General features: G+C 39.2%; 1 protein-coding gene across 16 annotated transcripts in view; it reads right to left on the bottom strand.

The window, feature by feature from the left end:
• The window catches only part of NRCAM (neuronal cell adhesion molecule), a 249,991-nt gene extending 227,721 nt beyond the window's left edge, over nucleotides 1–22,270 (bottom strand). For all 16 annotated transcript variants that reach the window (XM_086396801.1, XM_086396798.1, XM_086396803.1 and 13 more), the window contains exon 1: nucleotides 22,132–22,270. The gene's annotated coding sequence lies outside the window, so the exon portion shown is untranslated. The remainder of the gene's footprint in view (nucleotides 1–22,131) is intronic.
• Between the last annotated feature and the right edge of the window lie 640 nt (nucleotides 22,271–22,910).

Here is a 22,910-nt window from a genome sequence, read left to right as displayed (position 1 = left end):
TGCTGAGGAAACTAAAATGACTGAGGTTCATCCATTTAATCATTGTTCCCCAGGCCTCCCTGGTGGCTCAGATGGTAAAGAATCCGCCTGCAATGCAGGAGCCCTGGGTTTGATCCCTGGATTAGGAAGATCCCCTGGAGGAGGGCACAGCAACCAACTGCAGTATTCTTGCCTGGAGAATCACATGGACAGAGGAGCCTGGCGGGCCACAGTCCATGGGGTTGTCAAGAGTCGACATGACTGAGTGACACAGCACAGTACCCCGACTGGATTCTTCGGCTATAACATAACATCTGGCTTCCTGCTTTCTGGAGGGGACCTGGTTACTGCCATGCTGAAGTCTGGTGACTGAGTCATCCCGTAAATTCTGTGCTCTCCTAGTGGCCATGATATAAATTTTTTTTCTTTAAGTCAGTCAAAGCTGGGTTTTTCGGGTTTTTGCTACTCTAAATTCTTTTTTTTCTTCTAATTTTATTTTATTTTTAAACTTTACATAATTGTATTAGTTTTGCCAAATATCAAAATGAATCCACCACAGGTATACATGTGTTCCCCATCCTGAACCCTCCTCCCTCCTCCCTCCCCATACCATCCCTCTGGGTCATCCCAGTGCACTAGCCCCAAGCATGCATCCAGTATCGTGCATCGAACCTGGACTGGCAACTCGTTTCTTACATGATATTTTACATGTTTCAATGCCATTCTCCCAAATCTTCCCACCCTCTCCCTCTCCCACAGAGTCCATAAGACTGTTCTATACATCAGTATCTCTTTTGCTGTCTTGTACACCGGGTTATTTTTACTATCTTTCTAAATTCCATATATATGTGTTAGTATACTGTATTTATGTTTTTCCTTCTGGCTTACTTCACTCTGTATAATAGGCTCCAGTTTCACCCACCTCATTAGAACTGATTCAAATGTATTCTTTTTAATGGCTGAGTAATACTCCATTGTGTATATGTACCACAGCTTTCTTATCCATTCATCTGCTGATGGACATCTAGGTTGCTTCCATGTCCTGGCTATTATAAACAGTGCTGCGATGAACATTGGGGTACACGTGTCTCTTTCCCTTCTGGTTTCCTCAGTGTGTATGCTCAGCAGTGGGATTGCTGGATCATAAGGCAGTTCTATTTTCAGTTTTTTAAGGAATCTCCACACTGTTCTCCATAGTGGCTGTACTAGTTTGCATTACCACCAACAGTGTAAGAGGGTTCCCTTTTCTCCACACCCTCTCCAGCATTTATTATTTGTAGACTTTTGGATCGCAGCCATTCTGACTGGTGTGAAATGGTACCTCATAGTGGTTTTGATTTGCATTTCTCTGATAATGAATGATGTTGAGCATCTTTTCATGTGTTTGTTAGCCATCTGTATGTCTTCTTTGGAGAAATGTCTATTTAGTTCTTTGGCCCATTTTTTGATTGGGTCGTTTATTTTTCTGGAGTTGAGCTGTAGATAAACGACCCAATCTCAAAAATATACTCTAAATTCTTAATATTTTCACATTACATTATTGACAGCCTTATTTAAGTTTTTTTTTTACTTTTTTATTGACATATAGCAATTTACAATGTTGTGTTAGTTGCAGGAGTACAGCAAAGGAATTCAGTGAGATATATACACATATATCTAATCTTTTTAAGATTTTTCTCCATTATAGATTATCAAGAGGTATTGAAAATGGTTCCCTGTGCTACACAGTAGATCCTTGTTGTTTATCTGTTTTATATACAGTAGTGTGTATCTGTTAATCCCCAGCTCCCAATTTACACTTAGTTTTGTTATGGGGCTTCCCTTATGGCACAGCTGGTAAAGAATCTGCCTGCAATGTGGGAGACCTGGGTTCAATCCCTGGGTTGGGAAGATCCCCTGGAGAAGGGAAAGGCTACCCACTCCAGTAGTCTAGCTTGGAGAATTCCATGGACTGTATAGTCCATGGGGTAGCAAAGAGTCGGACATGATTGAGTAACTTTCACTTTCACTTTGTTATGAGTAAGACAAATGTGGGCTGGTACTTGCTGCCCTCCTGGGAGAGGTTGAGTATAAGACTGCTGGAGAGGCAGGATACCTGTACTTGTGTTACTTTAAAATCATCTGGCAGCTTGAATCTACCAATGAATATATGTAAACCTTACTGGGGAACTCCTGACTCATTCTCCTTTCTGATTTTCACTTTCTACCTCTGTTCCAGTTAAAGATGAATGTTAGGCAAGATTCATATTGGAAATCTGGTGAGAAGACCATCCAACTTCTTTCTATAACCTGTCTTAAATCCTAGTAAAAGTAACAGTTACATCTAAACTACTGTTGAACAGTTCTTTCCAAAATAATGTGACTAGGGAATCTCACAGCAATAGCCTGTGGGGCTAGCTCACTAGTGGAGCAGTGCACTGAAAACAGTGATGGGAACATTAATAGGAACTGAATGGAACATCAGACTGTAAACCTATCTGCATAAAAGAGTCTCCAAAAGAAAATCTGAGCACCAGGAAGCTCCTAGCAGGACCAAGTGAAAAAAAACAATACAACACGACTTTTCAACCAAGACCAATCCCAGAGCAGCTGTAGCACTTTCACACTTGGAAACCTGGTTTACAGTCTTGTTAACAGTAAGACATATGAAAAGAATAATTAAAAGACATCAGAGATGAGTGTCAACAAATGTGGCTATAAATATCCTCCCTGAGAGTGCTGAATTTCCTCTGGGAAAATACTAAATTGAGAGTGGATAGTATCAGTTAACAATGGGAGAGATCAAAATTACAAAAATGGAGATAATATTTCAGAAACCAAAGCAATCCCAGGAGTTTCACACAATATTTTTATGGCCTCACCACAAATCCAAGAGACTCAGTAAGTCAGAAAGGCATTCAGATGGATGACAATACTGCTGCCCTTCAGTCCTCCCCACAGCAAAAGGGCCATGCTCTCTCCTAACTTACCAACATCAGAGCAATCCTGTTTCCAATAATAATTTTTTTTGTTTTGACAGTTCTTAATTTTTTTTATTGGCATGTAATTGCTTTGTAATGTTGTGTTAGTTTCTGCTGTACAGCAAAGTGAAATAGCTATACATATACATGAGGCTTCCTCGATGGCTCAGTGGTAAAGAATCTGCCTGCAATGCAGGAGACATAGGTTTGATCTCTGGGTTGGGAAGATCCTCTGGAGGAGGAAATGGCAAACCACTCCAGTATTCTTGCCTGGAGAATCCCATGGACATAGGAGCCTGGAAAAATCCGTGGACAGAGGACTGGGCTACAGTCTGTAAGGCTGCAAAGAGTTAGACATGACTGAGTGATTAAGCACATACATATACATATATCCTCTCTTTTTTAGATTTCCTTCCTGTTTCCAACATTGTTGACAATGGATAAAATTTTTAATGCTCGGAATTTCCATTTCTGGCAATATAGCAAACTACATATTCTGAAATCCAAATAAATACTAAAATATTATGGATAAAGTATAAAAGACAGCTTGTAAAAGAAAAGTTGAGCTATAAGTAATTAAAAGGGAAATATCAGAGGATAACAGAAAAGTAAAAACATTAATCATAAAAGGTTAAGCCAGAACTGAAATCAATAGTTAAAGGTATTTTTCTATCATCAATTTCTGGGAAGGAGAGGGAGGGTGGAGGTGTCAAGAGTACAGGTCTTATACAGATGGCCAACAGATACATGAAAAGATGTTCAACATCGCTAACTATTAGAGAAATGCAAATCAAAACTACAATGAGGTATTACTTCATACCTGTCAGGATGGCCATCATCAAAAAGTCTACAAATAGTATGTTTCTCGGTAAATGTTACATTGCACTTGAAAATACGTGGATTACTTTCAAATATCTTTTGATACTGGTTTCTAACATAATTTTACAGTGATAAGAAAACAGACTCTATGATTTCAATAACTTTAGACCATGAAATTTTTGAACCTTTGTTTTATGTCCCTGGATATGTTCCACTGTCTGCTGGTTTACAATATATGGGAATTTGAACAGAATTTGTATCTTGCTGCTGTGTGAAAGTTGTATAAATCTTTTTTTATTTTTTAAAGTCTACAAAAAATAAATGCTGGAGAGGGTGTGGAGAAAAGGGAAGCCTCCTACATTGTTGATGACAATGTACACTGGTGCAGCCACCATGGAACACAGTTTGGAGGTTCCTTGAAAAACTAAAAATAGAGCGACCATATGACCCTGCAATCCCACTCCTGGGCATATACCTGGAGAAAATTAATCAGAAAGGATACATGCACCCCAATATTCATAGCAGCACTATTTACAACAGCCAAGACATGGGAGGAACTGAAGTGTCCACTGACACTTATGGATAAAGAAGATGTGGTATATAGATATTAATACAATGCAATATTCTTCAGCCATAAAAACAAATGAAATAATGCCATTTGCAGCAACATGGATGTACCTAGCGATGATCATACTAAGTGAAGCAAGTCAGAAAGAGAAAGACAAATACCATATGTCTTCACCATCACTTATATGTGAAATCTTGAAAAATGATTCAAGTGAACTTATATACAAAACAAAAATGAACTCACCAAGCAAACTTTTGGGGAGCACACTTGTGGCTGCCGAGGTGGGGGCAAGGGATAAACTAGGAGTTGGGGATTAACAGATACACACTGCTTTAGCAGATAAACAACAAGGACCTACTGTATAGCACAGGTAATTATATTCAAAGTCTTATAATAGCCTATAATGGAAAAGAATCTGAAAAAGAATATATGTATATATATACACACATATATGTGTATAACTGAGTCACTTTGCTGTACGCCTGAAACTAACACAACATTGTAAATCAACTATATTTCAATAAAAAAAACAAAGAAGTACAGGTCTTGGATCCATATTGAGAGAAAAGTCAGAACAGAGGCAATTACATGAAACTTGGATCCCCAAGGGCTCTGCCCTTGGTAAAGTAGAAAAAAAGTTCACCCTAAAAAAGGATGTTGTATATTACACACACACACACACACACACACACTCACACAAACATATACACATTATGGAGTACTACTCAGCCATAAAGAAGAATGAAATCATGCCATTTACAGCAATGGGGATGGACCTAGAGATTGTCATACTGCGTGAAGTAAGTCAGAAAGACAAATACCATATGATATTGTTTATATGTGGAACCTACAAGAAAATGATACAAATGAATTTATACACAAAACAGAAATGTAGTTAAGATGTAGAAAACAAATTTATGGTTACCGGGGTTAAGGGGGAAGGAAGGATAAACTGGGATATTGCGAATGACATACACATACTGCCAAGTCACTTCAGTCGTGTCCGACTCTGTGAGACCCCACAGACGGCAGCCCACCAGGCTCCCCCATCCCTGAGATTCTCAAGGCAAGAACACTGGAATGGGTTGCCATTTCCTTCTCCAATACTATTATATATAAAATAGATAACTAAAAAATGGATAACTAGTAAGGGCCTACTGTGAAGCACAGGGAACTCTACTCAACACACAGTAATGGCCTATTATAGGGGAAAAGAATCTAAAAAAGAGTGGATACATGTATATGCATCACTGATACACTTTGCTGTACACTTGAAACTAACACAACATGGTAAATCAACTATACTCAAATAAAAAAAATTTTTAATTAAAAAAATTCCTCCTCATAATAGCTATCAAGATCTCTTGGTATGAAGCTCATTCCATTACAACCTCATAAAGAACACTGCCAAACACTGAGGAGAATCAGCCACCATGAAGGAAAATCAGCAGAACAATAGAAGTAGATGCCCAGAGACATCAAATGTTATGAGAGATTAAGAATTATCATACTTGAAATAGTTAAAGAAACAAAAATGGTGATAAGCATCACAAAGGAATACACACAATGGAATATTATTTAGCTTTAAAAAGGAAGGAAATCCCGACATATGCTACAACGTGGATGAACCCTGGTGGCACGTCATGTGAAATAAACAAGACACAGAAACATGCTGTAGGATTTAATTTATCTGAGGCCCCTAGAGAAATCAGGTTCATAGAGATGGAAAGTAGGACAGCGCTTGCCAGAGGCTGGAGGAGGGGCGAGGGATACAGCACTGTTTAACGGGGAAAGAGTTTCAGTTTTGCAGAACGAAGAGAGTTCCAGTGATCAGCTACATAACAACGTGAATGTACTTAACTGAACCGTACACTTGGAAACAGTGAAGATGGCATAAAAATACTCATGTATTTTAGCACAATTAAAATTTTGTTTTAAACACAAAGGATAAAATGTTATACAACTGACCAGGCAGATTTACAAAGTAACATGAAAATTCTGAAAATTAACAGTAAAATCAATTAATTTAAAATTTTAACTCAATATATGATAAACATAGTAGATATAGCTAAAGACAGTATTATTAAAAAGAAAATAGAGTTCAATAAGTGATTCATATTAGAGCATGAGCAGAAGAAAAATACAAAAAAAGAGTTTAAGTCATAGAAAATAAATGAGGTTTAAGTAAGTCTAGTTAGTTTCAAAGGGGAAGAATGAAAGTGAGGGAATGTTTATAGTAGTAGCAACAATTTTTCCAGATATGACGGGAGACATGAAATTCACTGACATATGGTGTCAATATATATTAATACTAAAAAGGATGAATAATAAGAAATATCACCTAGACATATTATAATAAAACAACATCTCTCCAAGGACAGGAAAATATCTTTAAAACAGTCAAAGAGAAAAGACATATTATCTATACAGAACAAAAGTTACATTGCCTAGACTTTTCATCTTGGGCACATTCTGGTTTAAGTATATATTGCTGCTATTCAGTCACTAAGTCATGTCCAACTCTTTTGCAATCCCATGAACTGTAGCCCACCAGGCTCCTCTGTCCACGGGATTTCCTGGGCAAGAACATTGGAGTGGGTTGCGATTTCCTCCTCCAGGGGATCTTCCTGACCTAGGGATCGAATCCGTGTTTCTGGCTTTAACAGGCGAGTTCTTTACCACTGAGCCACCAGGGAAGCCCTTAAATATATATATATATATATACACCAATACAATCATTTTGGAAAACAATTCTCCAATACCCAGTGAAATTGAAGATGCTCATACAATACTACGCAGCAGGTAAACTTCTTGAAAAAATAAAAACCAGAAGGACAAGAGCAACAAATTTTACACATGAGCATCAAGAAACAGGTAGGAGAATGTTCACAGCAACATGACTTGTAATAATATGAAATTTAAAGACAATCCAAAGGGATTAAAAAATGTGACATATACTCTTTGCAATGAAAAAAAATCACCTGAAGAAATCTCACAAACATAATGTTAAGTAAAAATGTGTATGAGGTTGATTATATGAAGTTCAAATTATATAAAGCTAAACAATGAGTTAGGGCAATGTGACCTCTGGAGGGAGGGAAGGGGTATGATCAAGGAATAGAACACAAACAAAAATGTTAGGTTATGTATAGTTTTTCTTTTTACATTACATATATGTTATCTTCATTTTAGAAAATAAAAATAGCTAACAGTTTACATTGTGAATGATACATGTTCTATTTTGTCCCCACTTTATATACGGGAAAACTGAGCAAAGAAAGATTAAGTGGCTTTCCCAAGGTTCCAAGCTAGCACAGCAAAACCAAGACCAGAATCTAGGCAACCTGTTTTCATAGTAAACATTCCTGAATACCGAGCCATTCTCCCTCTCTTTTTATATGTATAATATTCCAATCTAAAAATAAAAAGAACAAGTTGAAAAGGAGAAAAATGCTGGGCATTAATGTCCCAAGGGCTAATTCCATTAAAATTGTTTTTCAAGAAGCTAAACATGCTGTGTGTGCATCCATATATATGTGAGTATAACACGAAACACACATCAAAAAGTTAATAATCATTTTACCTGTATTATTTTATTTTTTTCATGTTTTCCACCGCTTTCTAAATTATCTGCAATGAATATGTATTACTTTTATATTTGAGGAAAATCAACATTATTTAAAAATACTTCTGCCCTTGGCTTTAAAAAAAAAAAATCACATATCCTAAATCACATGGTAAATTGCATAGGAAACTTAATTACAACTTGCTTGGTAGACAATAGACAACTCTGAGTGCTACTGAGTTCCAAAAAAAGGGCCTCTGTTTTACATCTGAAGGCAAATAGTGTTTTAAATTTCAGCAAAAATTTTAAGAAGCTAGTATAGAGTTGCTTCAGGCTGGTCTTAACATGTGCAGGTTTCTGTGGCCTCTATTTATAGGGCAATGTCAATCCTCTCCAAGGCAGAAGGGTACCCAGGAGGGGTCCTCTGTCCACAGCCACCAACCTGAACAAGGAGAGACTCAGAGGGAATCTGATGCAACAATCAAGAAACAGACTCACAATACAAAGAGATTACCTGCCTGACTAGCAAATTTAGAAAAACAGCCCTTAAAAGGACAGGTGTGCTGCCTGCTAACACTCCAGAAATTATGGGAGGCGCAAAGGTGGTGCCTGAAATTGCTAAGTGTGTGGTGCTAAGTCCGCCCTAAGAGTTGCATCTGTTTTGTTTTCCAGAGGAGAGGGAGGGGAAGAACAAGAGCTTTCTGCAAACCAGAGCTTTCTTGAAGGTGGGAAGAACAACTCTCTACAGACACATAATGGTAGGGTTTTGTAGCATTCTCCAATAAACAAAGCACTAACTAAAAGAGCAATCCATGGAAATACTGAGTCAGTTTCCCTGGCACCTAAGGCCCAGCACCAAGCCTCAGGTTTAAGTGAGGGCAGGACCAGCAGGCTCCACTCCCACTAGCCCAGGCCTAGTAACACTGTTCTTAACAACTTAATACACTGAAATAAAAACAAATTGACTCTCTAAAGGTGTGTGTGCTTAATCACTCAGTCATGTCTGACTGTGTGCGACCCTTTGGGCCAAAGCCTGCCAGGTTCCTCTGTCCACAGGATTTTTCAGGCAAGAGTACTGGAGTGGATTACCACTTTCCTCCTCCATGGGATTTTCCCAACCTAGGGTTCGAACTCACATCTCTTATGTCTCCTGCCTTGCAGGTGGATTCTTTACCCTCTGAGCCATCAGAGAAGCCTGAGAATTACTCTAAAGGTAATTACTCCAAAACGTCCCACAATCAATTTCTACGGATCAAGTAGAAAAGCACGTGAAACTTCCACATTTAATTATCTGTCATCACCACTCCTTCAGTTACTAGCTTTGAGAATTGGAGCAAATTGCTTACTTTTCCTTAGCTTTGGTTTCAGGCTTCTAAGAACAACAACACCTCTCTCAGAGTGCCCTTGTGAAGATAAAGTGAGATAGTGGGTGTACTGCCTAGCACGATGACCCTGAAGATACTCTGGAAAAACTCCTTCTGCACTTGTCCTGTCTACCTACCCAAGCCACACGACACACAGAGACACATATACACCCCTTCCCTGAATGACGCAGCCTAAGAAAACAGCCTTCAAAAGTCACTCCTATCTGGTTCATGACTTCCAAAATCAAGACGAACAACTCAAGTGTATTAAAGTGAGAACTGGGAGCTGTCCTTCATTTCAGACTTCATTTACAAATAACAAACTACAAACTAGTAGCTGGAAAAGGAAACTGCTAATGAATATGTATGAAATCTGCAACCCAGAAACAAAGATAAAAGCTGCCTTTTTTTGTCACATGAAAGTGAAGACAAACTAGACACAGAGAAGGTGGCAGGAGAGTCAAAATGAAAGTTTCATTTCAGGGTGGAGGGCAGAGTTAGAAGTTCAACAAAGTATGTGGTTGGGACTGGGATAATTCATCTCTTTCTCTATTTTTTATTTTTTTGCTGTGCTACACGGTATGCAGAATCTTGGTTCCTAACCATGGTTTGAACCCAAACTCCCTGCAGTGAAAGTCTAAAGTCTTAATCACTGGACCCACAGGGAAGTCTCCTGGAATTCCATCTAGCATCTAAGGACAGGCATTTGGCTACTGGTGAATAAATCTAACTCTTGGCTTCCGAGTCAAAGAAGACTGAAAAAAGAAAACAAAAATTAAGAACAAGAGGTTGAAAATGTTCTTTTTTCATGAAGTACAGTCTCATACTTTAACAACTTCAGTTTTTGCCAGAGACAACCAACCGTAAGTCAGCCTTGGTCCAATAAGCTGGTGAAATACAGTGAATAGAGCCTGAAATATCTTGGTTACTTAATGTTGGGCGTGTGTGCTTGGTTTTTACTTCTGAGTTTCGCTGAAGACTGAGTGGGGCAACTGAATTTCTTATTCTGAACACTGAACATCATCATGATACATTATCAAGAGTCAGAACTTGGAAGTAAGTACATTTGGTTTAAGAACAGGCCAAAAACAAAAAAGAAAAAACAACCTTTTGAAGGGTACAAGCTGGGCTGGGGTAAAGGAAAGCTTTTCCTTCCATATGAGTTTGAAGTTTTAAAACTGGATTAGAGTATATGAAACTTATTTGAAAAAAGAACAGAAAGTAACTAAAAGTCTATCAAATCTGCTCAAAATCTCTTCAAAGGAAAGGGAGAGATGACAGAGGAGATTTGATGGCAGGGAGAGGGATAAAAATTTTAAAAACCTTTTCATGTTTGTACCACAGAGGCTTATACTGTTCTGATATTACAGTACTTCTTCCCCTTTAAATGATGGATGAATCCCTAGGCATCTTGTTAACATGTAGATCCTGAGAAAGCAGGTCTGGGGTGAGGCCTGAACTTCTGCATTTTTAACAAGCTCCCAGGTGACACCCACACAGCTGGCAGCTGGTCCGCAGACAACACCTGTGTTTAGACGTAATCTTATTTATTTGGCTGTGCTGGATCTTAGTTGTAGCACGCAGGATCTTACTCTGTGGCACACAAACTCTTAGTTTCGGTATAAGGGATCCAGTTCCCTGACCAAGGATCGAATCTGGAACACCTGCTTTGAGAGTGCAGAGTCTTAGCCACTGGGTCATCAGGGAAGTCATGCAGATAACACTTTTAGTAACAGTTTAGTAGAACAATAAAATAGAAGCCAGAAGATTTGAGTTTCAGTGCCTACTGTCAGCTTAACACATAAAAATTTGAGGGCACACATTTGGGGCAATATGGATGGACCTAGAGATTGTTATACCTAGGAAAGTAAGTCAGAGAAGGAGAAATAGCCTATGGAATTCCTAATGTGTGGAATTTAAAAAGAAATGACACAAATTAACTTACTTAAAAACAGACTCACAGACTTAGAGAACAAACACGGTTGTGGAGCGGGTGGAGGAGGGGAAGGGATACTTGGGGAGTTTAGAATGGATATGTATACACAGCTATACTTAAAATGGATGATCAACCAGGTCCTAGCATACAGCACACGGGACTCTGCTCAATGTTATATGGCAGCCTGGATGCGCGCGGAGTTTGGGGGAGAATGGATACATGTATGTATATGGCTGAGTCCCTTTGTTGTTCACCTGAAACTATTGTAACATTGTTTGTTAATCGGCTATACCCCAGTACAAAATAAATAGTTTTTTTAAAAAAGATTTGAGGTCATGGCCCCAAGCTCAGTTTTCTTGTTTGATAGACACTAGCTTACCTCAGTACCTTGTGGGTCATTGTGAAGTTCAAATTACAGAACATGCAAAAGCACTCTGTGAGGTGCAAAGAACAAAGAATAGCACTATTATTACAGTTATTAAGAAGATCTTAAAGAACAAGTGACTTGCTGATGAACCCAAAGTGAGAGGCAGAATTAGGCTTAAAATCTATATCATCAGATCAAGGCAAGTGCTTTGAGCTTTAATGTGTTATAACTTAAGGTAAGTTTTATTTCCATTCATGTTGCTAAAACTTCTTCCAGAATATCTTAATGCATAAAGAAAGCTGAGCGCAGAATTGATGCTTTTGAACTGTGGTGTCAGAGAAGACTCCTGAGAGTCCCTTGGACTGCAAGGAGATCCAACCACTTCATCCTAAAGGAAATCAGTCCTGAATATTCATTGGAAGAACTGATGCTGAAGCTGAAATTCCAATACTTTGGCCACCTGATGCAAAGAACTGACTCATTGGAAAAGACCCTGATGCTCGGAAAGACTGAAGGTAGGAGGAGAAGGGGATGACAGAGGATGAGATGATTGGATGGCATCACTGACTCAATGGACATGAGTTTGAGTAAACTCCAGGAGTTGGTGATGGACAGGGAGGCCTGGTGTGCTGCAGTCCATGGGGTCTCAAAGAGTTGGACACGACTGAGCGACTAAAGTGAACTGAACACTGAAAATTTACATTTGGGGGTGATGCTGGAATGTGTATTTCTCTAGGTAAGTGGTGGTCACAGAGACTGCTGTAGTGTTCCCTGGCACCTGAGGGGGCGAAAATAACGCTGTGCACAGGCAGGCTACATAATACTATTGTCAAACTGGATAAAATGGAATGCAGACTAGCATAAATGCCCATGTGTGTAAGAGAATTTCAGAGATGGGCCAGATTAATAGGGGCTGGAGCAATCAAGGAAGGCCTTATGGAGGAGGTATGCTCAGAATAGGAACAGAATGGCCTGGGCGGCTTAGAAGGACAGCAAGGATGATGCTGAGCAAAATCAGACAGGAAGCCGACTGCACGAGCTGCTTGTGAGAGGCCACCCAGTCTCCAACTCTGCATTTGATAACCAGATCAAGATGACCTCATGTTAGAATTCTAAGTCATGTCCGCTGCTGTGGCAGTGAGGGCGGCCAGGAATACTGCGGTAAACAGTGTGTACATTTTCCCTCGTGAGACAGACAGCTACTGGAAGAGTTTGCCGTAAGAGAAGCAGTGAAATTCAGTATTTTAATGAGATATACTGGGGAGAAAACTGACGACAAGAGATCAGCCTGTAGAACTCTTGTTTCTAGCAATGGATCTATTTAGTCAAGTGAAAACCTAAATGGAACCTCTATCTACCTGTGCTTGCTAAAAAAAAAAAAAAAAAAGAAGAAGAAGAAAAATAATTAGCAGAAGCAGAGCTGCTTGCTTTAGGTCAAGGGGTGATGGGGCCCTCAGGTTAGGTCTGCTGGGTGTCTTCTCAAATAAGGTACTGTGCTGTGATGAGCATCTAATACAGGGTTCTGAAATTAAGAGATTCAAAGAAAATCCATGCATAGTTCTATAAGAGAAGCACAGACCATTTTTAGCTGTGATGGAAGCAGAGCCAGGCATTTTGGCTTGTGGTCCAGGGCTCCTTCACCCACTTCATTCTGCTTCTTGTCTATGACTCATTTGATAAGCCATGCCAAGGAGAAAATACAGAATCCAATACATTTACCAGTAATTGAGAAACATCTTAGTGGCTTCCTCTTATCTTTTGACACTGAGGTCTTAAAGAACATTAAAAACCTAGTCCCATATCCACTCTTTAATCTTATCTCTAAGCCATTAATTGATTGAAAAAGTGTTCTCCAAAGTTCCAGACCTCTTGCTGGTGTTCTAAAGCCCTTCGGAGTGATTTATTACTCACAAGCGCTCATTTAAACATCGTCATCCCAAGATCTGAGTCCCCAAATAACTTACAGCACATATAGATAAATGGCATAGGATGCTAGGTTTTAATTTATTTTTATACATAATATAAAGAGATGACATATTGGAAATTATGATAATGATACTTGTCATATTTTTATTTTTATTTTTTTTAATCTTATTTTTAAACTTTACATAATTGTATTAGTTTTGCCAAATATCAAAATGAATCCATCACAGGTATACATGCGCTCCCCATCCTGTACCCTCCTCCCTCCTCCCTCCCCATACCATTCCTCTGGGTCGTCCCAGTGCACTAGCCCCATGCATCAAGTATCGTGTATCAAACCTGGACTGGCATCTCGTTTCATACATGATATTTTACATGTTTCAGTGCCATTCTCCCAGATCTTCCCACCCTCTCCCTCTCCCACAGAGTCCATAAGACTGTTCCATACATCAGTGTCTCTTTTGCTGTCTCGTACACAGGGATTTTTAATAGATACCTATTCAGTGAAAAAATTAACATTATCATAAAACCACATACAAGGTGCATATAGACATTTTCAAAGAAATCATAAGAAATTTAGTTAAAAAGAAAATGAAAGTGGTCAAATAGTAGTTAGTTTCCATTTATAAAACAGAACATATGTGTCTGAGTTTCTAGGAAACATCATTTCTGAAATCTCAGAATCATAGAGTTCAGAGTCCTCCATAAATTCCCTAGGAAGCATCTCAGTGATCGACTGAATGTTGTCTTTTATTTTATTTTTTTTGAAGATTTTTAATACATATATATATATATATATATTTATATATATATTACAAGCTCCTTCCCATGTTTACCAAGAACAGAAGAATTCCCTTAATACAAAGCCACCTAGATTCCTCCTTCAATTTATGTCCATTTTCTCTTGTTCTGTCTTCTGTGAACATGGGAAAACCAAGTCCACTATTCCCCTCATAACACGTTTCCACTTACTTAAAGATAGAAAGCAAGTTACTCCTCAATCTTCCAATCTTATTTCCAGATCCTTTCATTCTTTCCCATCACATTTTCCTTCTCCCTCTTTAATGACTTACGGTTCCCTTTAGAGACCTTTCCAATTTCTCTACACACTAAATAAATGGAAACTGACAATGAGGAAGAACTATTTAAATAAGCAGATGATGCCTCTTTCATTAACCTGACCCTGTACTGAAATAAATGTCATAAAATGACATTACAATACATTCTGTATTGTAATCAACTGGTCGGAACTAGTACATCATTTCGGAGAAGGCGATGGCACCCCACTTCAGTGTTCTTGCCTGGAGAATCCCAGGGACAGAGGAGCCTGGTGGGCTGCTGTCTATGGGGTCGCACAGGGTTGGACACGACTGAAGTGACTTAGCAGCAGCAGCAGCAGCAGAGGTACACTATTTATGGGTCATTTGTAGATAATTTCAACAAAAGCTGTAATTTAAGGAGTGCTTCTTGTGTGTCAGGTGCTGAATGCTTTGCTACTGAATCCTGGCGACAACTCTAAGAGGCTGGTATAATTATCCCCACTTTTCACAGGAACGGCAGGGACTAGACTGTCAGAGGTCTTGATGATGGTCCTCGAGTCAGTGCCTTTCCTCAGTGCACTCACACATGGACGCAAGGCACAGTCCAGGTATGGTGGCGGCTGCAGGCTGCCCGTCCTCAAACCAGACTCTGAGATGAGAATTTACACGTGCAAATTTCACTGGTGAGTGCTGCTGGACTCAGCACAAACGGGAGCGTGAACAAAGCAGGTGAGGCAGGGGGAGAAGCTGGACTGCAGTGCAGTCACAAAACAGAAGCCCCATCTGACCCTGCAGGCCCTACAGAGTTGTCCTGAAGTGGGGCAAGGGCCTCTGTGTCCCCAAGTTGACCAGCCACTGAATGTATGCTGCTGCGCCAGGGGCAAAGGGCAGGATCCTGAGCGAGGCAGCTCTCCTTAGCTGACAGCTAAGGGCAATCACCAAGGAGGGACCCAGCTGTGAGCTTCCAGCTGTTAAGACTCCCAGACGCTGGGGAAAGAGGATCTTAAGCCTGAAAGGGGAAAGGCGTCTGGGTGACAGCACGGCTCTACTAGAGTGACTATTTTCGGATCTCTAACTCAGAATATGGTTCTGCGTAATTGCTTATTGATTGTTCAGTTATAAAAAATCACGTAGCGTTCATGTCAAAGAAATTAAAAAAATAAATAAGATGGAGGCAGGAAAGGAACTCCAAATACTGCTTTGGTTTCTGTGTAGGAAATACAAAATATCCCTTGTTTTTCTGTCACTTTCTTCAGCTCTTTCTCTCTTTCTCTGCCTCTGTCCCTTTGCTGTGTCACATTCTCTGTGTGACACACATACACTAATATGATGACTGGAAACAAAATTGGAAATTTTGAGAGCAAAGAAGTGAAACAGAAGAGGAGAGAGAATAATCTGAAATATTGGTAACAGGTAATTATTACCCAAGCAGATACTGCCATTTTAAACAGTTGGATCAATGATAATACATGTGTCCTCTGAAGGAAAGATGTTAAAAGGATGAATAAACTCGATTAGTGATTCTGCATCCTCAATAATGTTTCTATCCTTAATCTTTCCTCATAGAATTTATTGTCTGAACTATATTAAAAAGACATAATTGCCTCAGGATGGTTCTTGCCAAAAGAAAACTACAAATATGTATACTACCGGGGATTGAAGAGGAAGTTCTGTCTCATTTCTCACTTTATAATGAGAACAATCAAACATGTTTTTAAAGTTTAAAATCAAAATTATGTATTATGTATTGTTCTCTATTTGCCCATTATGGAGAAGCTTTTAAAAAGCTAGAAAGCCAAAAACTAGCTGGAATGGCTTACTAGGGCATGAATTTGAAATAGATCCCCAGGGGATAACGAATCCAGCTTATATTGTGGGGAAATGTGAAGAGTATTAATTCATATTATGCTGCCTTGCTCTTCTATTAATTAATGCAAAAAGAAATTCTCGCGGCAACGTTCTCATTTTAACATGAGCAGCAAGATATTAGTACAGAAGTCAGAGTTCAAAAAGTTAATAATAAATCTGAGTCAAGAATGATTCTGAAAGGATTCAGATGACAAAAGGCAGTGGAGAGTGAAAATTCAAATGTAGCAGGACATTATCTGGTTAGAAATCCACTGTTATTGTCCTCCACCAAAATGGCCCACAAACTGCTGATGTCTGTGACCTCTACAGTGGGACTGAATTTGGATCCAAAAGCTGGTGGCTCAGCATTTCCTGTCCCATCTCCTTTCAAAATCCCACACTACAAAAAGGCATAGGGTAACACACTTTACTGCTAAATATGATTTGAGCCTTTTGGAAGACTGCCCATTCAGAAGTGTCACCCTGGCAACTCACTGATTCTTTCACTAAGAGTTTTCTCTAAACAACCTTCCTCCAACAAAATTCTGTGCTCTACCCATAGGGCAGAAGAAGGGAAGTCTTGAATATTATTTTAAACTCTAAATACTTTAAAGTGGCACCTCCAAAGCTAATTATCAGTGCTATCCATTGTGCTTTGTTGGCATAATGGTACTTGGAACACTCATTCTGGAATTGGAGCAGGAAGACCCACCCAATACTACTGTCCACAGTCAGACTGTTCAGAAGACCCTACCACCAAGCCAAACAGCAGTGAAAGCCGGCCTGTCCCTTCCCAGACATCACACAACCCTGTGTTTACTGTCTGCAGAAGTCTCTCCATCTCTCCATCTCTGTTCACATCATCATTTGGTCCAATGTGGCCACGCTATGCAGAGAGCAACATGCCAAGACACTGTCTTCCCAGGGCTCTCACTTGTTACCAAATGAAAGGTGTGTGTGCACATGCGTGTGTGCGTGCGTGTGTGCGTGCTAAGTTGCTTCAGTCATGTCCAACTCTTTGCAACCCTATGGACTGTAGCCCTCCAGACTCCTCATCTGTGGGATTCTCCAGGCAAGAGTACTGGAGTGAGTAGCCATGTCCTCCTCCAGGGGATCTTTGTGACCCAGAGACTGAACCCAGGTCTCCTGCACTGCAGGCTGATTCTTTACCATCTGAGCTATCGGGGAAGCCCAGTGAAGGATGATTTGCCTGCTTTTCAATATACAACCAATTGTCTCCACTTCTAGATCCATAAACGCAAACTGTCAAGGGTCTCCTGTTTTGGAGATACCATATTTGTCTATATCACAAAGACTATGAGTGAGACAGAAGGCAGAAAGAGACCAAAACGGGGAGACATATTTCCTGTGTCCTGCACACAAGCAAGTGGAAACTCCTTTCGCGACTAGCAACTCTCGGGATGATTGAATCATGTTGTGTATCCAGACCCTGAAACAGCCCACTGGTTTCACAGAAATGACTGCCCGTTCTGTGAATTTCAGAGAACAATTCATTGTCCTTGAGACCACCTACAACTTGCATGCATGTGATGTCATTTTAAGTTACACCAACTCAGCATTTCCATGAATTCATTTTCTATACATGAAATTCACCAAGTCTTACAATGTTTTTGACCCAATCAGAAATAGCTTCTGCTTAAAAGTGTTGATTTTAAAATAAATGAAGAGTGTCTTTTTTTTTTTTTAATGTATGGAAGTTGCCTTTTATTTTAAAAAGGGAAATAAAGCTGGAAAAAAGTCAAATGTTTCAGGAAACTGGGTTGTATGGCCGGTGCTTGCCTTATTAGTGAATGTGCCTAGTATGTTGGTATTGAAAGCACCCGTTGGAAAAAACTGGCTTGATAATGGATTGAAATGACAGGTCTTTTTAAACTGGAATTTAAACACAGGTGGTTTCGATTCTCTTCCAGTCCTTCCTTTTAGCAGTGGAACCACAATGCTGCTGCTGCTGCTGCTGCTGCTAAGTTGCTTCAGTCGTGTCCGACTCTGTGTGACCCCATAGACGGCAGCCCACCAGGCTCCCCTGTCCCTGGGATTCTCCAGGCAAGAACACTGGAGTGGGCTGCCATTTCCTTCTCCAGGAACCACAATAGAGAATGCTAAAAACAAATTCCATGCTAAAAAAATTTTTAGGTGCAAAGGTAAAAAAACAATAAAACCTTAATCAGAGCCCAAAGCAGTGAGGCAAAATCTGTTTGCTGAGCAGAGAATGATTAACCAAAGCATATGCCATCAGTGTGAACTGATTTACTTAATTCAATTTCCTATTTTAAGACACATAGATAACATCACGGTTCAATAAAGATTTGGAATAAGAAGGAAAAAGCTCAAGTGGAAAGGACAGAATGCGTTTCAACTGGCCAGGGCTCTGGCTCCAGCTGTTAGCATTATGTACTTAATTCTGCTTCAAATTAATTCTCTTTTGTATAAAACTGCAAGTGACAGATTAACCGATCTTGAAAGTTTCTGGAAGGATGCTAGAGAAGTGAACTAGAAAGAGTAAAAAAGGAGCGTTTTGCAATTTTCCAACAGATCTTAAGAAAAAAAAAATCAGTAAGTTCATTACGACCATGGTAATCAAATAAAATTCACTCAAAATAGTACTATTGTAAGTATTATTTGAATTTAAAATTTTTACCCATGACATTCCCTCAAAGAAGGCTCTGCGTAATGATTTTCAGAAGTCTGACTTGGGTAGGCTTGACCTCAAACAGTGCAGCCTCTGTTGGAACAGTCTTCCTTAATGACATTCTGGGTTGATTCTGGGAAGACCCAAGGGAGGGACCCTGGCACCACCCCACAGAAGAATGCAAAAAAAATGCCGCTTGGTCTCCCATATGCGAGGCTCAGATCCTGGACAGAGCAATGAAAGGGAGGAATTGACAAGAAAACTCGATTTATACAGGAAAAAAAAAATACTATACTTTGGAAAGCAAAGTACTTTTTAAAAATAACTTCTATAGCCACTGTGAATTAAAATGGAGACTGGCACTTACAATTCTACAATATTTTAGGGTTTCATGGAATTTTAAAATACTAGGTGGAATTTTCTTTCATCAAACTCAAAAGGTCACAACAATGGTCATGAGGTAAAATCCAATTTATTATCCCAAGAAAACAGGACCAACAAGAATAAACACAAATGAAATGACAGGTAATGGAAAAATAAAATGGAAATTGAGAATGGGGTGAATTGTGCCTTAAGTGTACAAATAAATGATAGTGGAGGCTTAAGTACAATATCAAATTTATATTTTAAAAAGATTTTTAACTATTGCCTGTAACTCCCAAATCAATGTTGCTAGTCCTCAGCCCTCCCCTAACCACCACACTTACAGGTCCAACTAGCTGGCAGACATTTTGACCTACATGTCCAAATATACCTCAAAGTCCTCTCCTCCCCACCACCAAGTCCACTTCCCTTCTAATTCTTTTGATGAGATCATCATGCTTTCCATCACTCAAGTCAGAAACCTGACAATCCCAAGTCCTAATGTTTTCTCACTTCCAATGTTCAAACTATCATAAAATTCAGAATATTCTAGTTGTTCAAAATTTCTTTCTCTATTCCTCACTCAGTTCAGTTCAGTTGCTCAGTCCTGTTCGACTCTATGTGACCCCATGGACTGCAGCACACCAGTCTTCCCTGTCCATCACCAACTCCTGGAGCTTGCTCAAACTCATGTCCATCGAGTCGGTGATGCCATCCAACCATCTCATCCTCTGTCATCCCCTTCTCCTCTTGCCTTCAATCTTTTCAGACTTCATGGTCTTTTCTAATGAGTCAGTTCTGATAATCAGATGGCAAAAGTATTGGAGCTTCAGTTTCGGCATCAGTCCTTCCTGAATATTCAAGGTTGATTTCCTTTAGGACTGACTGGTTGGATCTCCTTGCAGTCCAAGGGACTCTCAAGAGTCTTCTCCAACACCACAGTTCAAAAGCATCAATTCTCTGGCACTCTCTGCTTCTACCTCAATTATAGTCCTCCCATCTCTTCCCCAGATCATTATAAATCTTCCTCCTTCAACCTTGCTCACTGTAACTCTTCCTCTAACTTTCTTCAGGTTAACACATCTAAAAAGCCAATGACTGCCACCTTAAAATCCCTCAGCAGAAAAGGAAACCCTCTTACACTTTTGGTTGGAATTTAAACTGGTGCAGCCACAATGGAGAACAGTACAGAGGTTCCTTAAAAAACTAAAATACAATTACCATACGATCTTACAATTCCACTCCTGGCATATATCCTGAGAAAACTGTAGTTCAAAAAGATACATGATACATGAACGGCAGCATTCATAGCAGCACTATTTACAACAGCCAAGACATGGAAACAACTTAAATGTATATTAACAGAATGGATAAAGATGTGGTGTGTGTACACACACACAGTGGAGTATTACTTAGCCATAAAACGAATGAAATAATGCCATTTGCGCAACATAGAAGTTATCATACTAAATGAAGTTAAGTCAGACAGAAGACACATATTATACGATATCACTTATTTATGGACTCTGAAGAAAATGATACAAATGAATTTATTTACAAAACGGAAATAGAATCACACATGTAGAAAACAATCTAATGGTTATCAAAGGAGAACGGGCCTAGGGGAATGATGAATGAGGAGTTTGGGATAATAAAGTCCTACTGTATAGCACAGGGAACTATATTTAATATCTTATAATAAACTATAATGGAAAAGAATCTGAAAAAGAATATATCACTTTTCTATACACCAGAAACTAAGACAACACTGTAAATCAATCATACTTCAATTAAAAAAACAAAAAACCTTCAGTGCTTACAAACACACACACACACATACACCCTATACCTATGGGTCAATAATCCTGAATGACTTATTACTTCCATATGTGAGTTTTACACAACTATCTCACCACCATTGCCTGCAATGGCCTCCTCCACCCCACCCTGCTCTTTATCAGTCTAACTCCTATTCATCTTTTAAGGGCCATTGCAGGGGTTACCTCCTCCAAGAAGCCTGCTTTCACACACACAACCTTCTGGCTCTAGGCTGCATCTGATGCCTTTTTTACTCCTTGCTGCATTCTCAATATACTTAACATCATATTGGAGTGGGTCATATTTATTTATGTGACTGCCCTGCATTTGACAGATATTCCTTGAAGGGAAGGACTTGACTTCTTAAGATCCTAGCAAAGTATACTGAATTGAAATAAAAATGAATCACACTATGGAAGAAAACAGATTGGAGGGTATGAGAGTAATCTGGAGGATTATAAGTGTTTGGAAATAGTGACTGCTTTTCTCACTTATGCAAATAATACTTCATAGTTTACAAAGTGCTTTCACATAAGTTATATTGTTTGATTCTTAAAATAATCCTAGAAGGCAGGGTAAAGCAGAAATGAAGGCTGAGAGAGACCTTAAATGCATAATAAATTTCTGAGAAGAGAAATGTTACTGATTTTTTAAAGAGGTGTGTGTGTGTGTGTGTGTGTGTGTTTAAATAAGTCTTCATAGATTGTCATTTCACAGATCTACACTTCAGATAAATTCCTATTTGGTCAAAATAGCCAACTGATATCCTTCATGACTACTATAAAATCTTCTGAAAAAGAAATACTCTCAGTTCTTTACAGAGAATTTTCCATAATGTAGTTTCCTATTCACTCTCCCAAAAAGCAGATCTTGAAGACAGAACAGCTCAATTAGATTTCTAAAGACAAAGAGAAAATGGTTTCATTCTCACCTTCAAAGATCCACCAGGCCAGGAACCTCCCGAAAATTTCCTTGATTCCGGAAGCTGTTCTTTTCCCAGGATGCCAACCCTGAGAGCAGATTTGGTTAAAGTCTTCGGCACACAAGCGTGGAGTATCACAAAGATTCCTGAAAACAAAACAAACACAGAGAACTGTAAACTGTTTTGGGTTAGCTAATTCTATTAAGCTTTCATTCAACTATCCTACTAAAATTGACGAGAGGAACTTAATACGTATTAAATCCCATGATGAATTTTAACCAAGCATTACAGTAGTTAAGGACATCAATGTCTAAGAAACTTTAAGCAATTTCATGGCAACAGGTAATGAAAAAAGGTAACACAATTCCAATTACATTTTGGTATATGATAGAAGTCTGAATGAGCCCTCAATAGCAGGAAACATCTGCTCACACAAATCAAAGAAAGTACAAAGGCACTTTATTTAATTTTACTCCAATACTTCATGGGAATACAGAGTGCTGTACAATCACATCAGCACACAGGTAGAACCTGGGAAAATCTAATAAAAACTGCAAAGAACAAACAATGAACTAAGTATTTGATCAAGGTTGAAAATCTCCGTGAGGAACCCAGACACGCAATTACATTTTGGAGGTGGCTTTGAAGGCGGTGAGAAAAGGAGGTATCTGGGAATGAAGGTTTCAGAACACACCATTGTAAGAAAACAAGCATGAGGTTAAGGTAGAACACCATAGAATGAAACCTTAATTAAAAGGAAGCCAACTAACAGAAGTGTTTGAATAATG

The sequence above is a fragment of the Bos grunniens genome, chromosome 4 (genome assembly GCF_055505025.1).
Source record: "Bos grunniens cultivar Pamir isolate PY7600 chromosome 4, Bosgru_T2T1.0, whole genome shotgun sequence".
NCBI classification, from domain to species: domain Eukaryota; kingdom Metazoa; phylum Chordata; class Mammalia; order Artiodactyla; family Bovidae; genus Bos; species Bos grunniens.
Note: the sequence above shows the minus strand (reverse complement) of the source record. Positions and strands in the feature narration are given on the sequence as shown.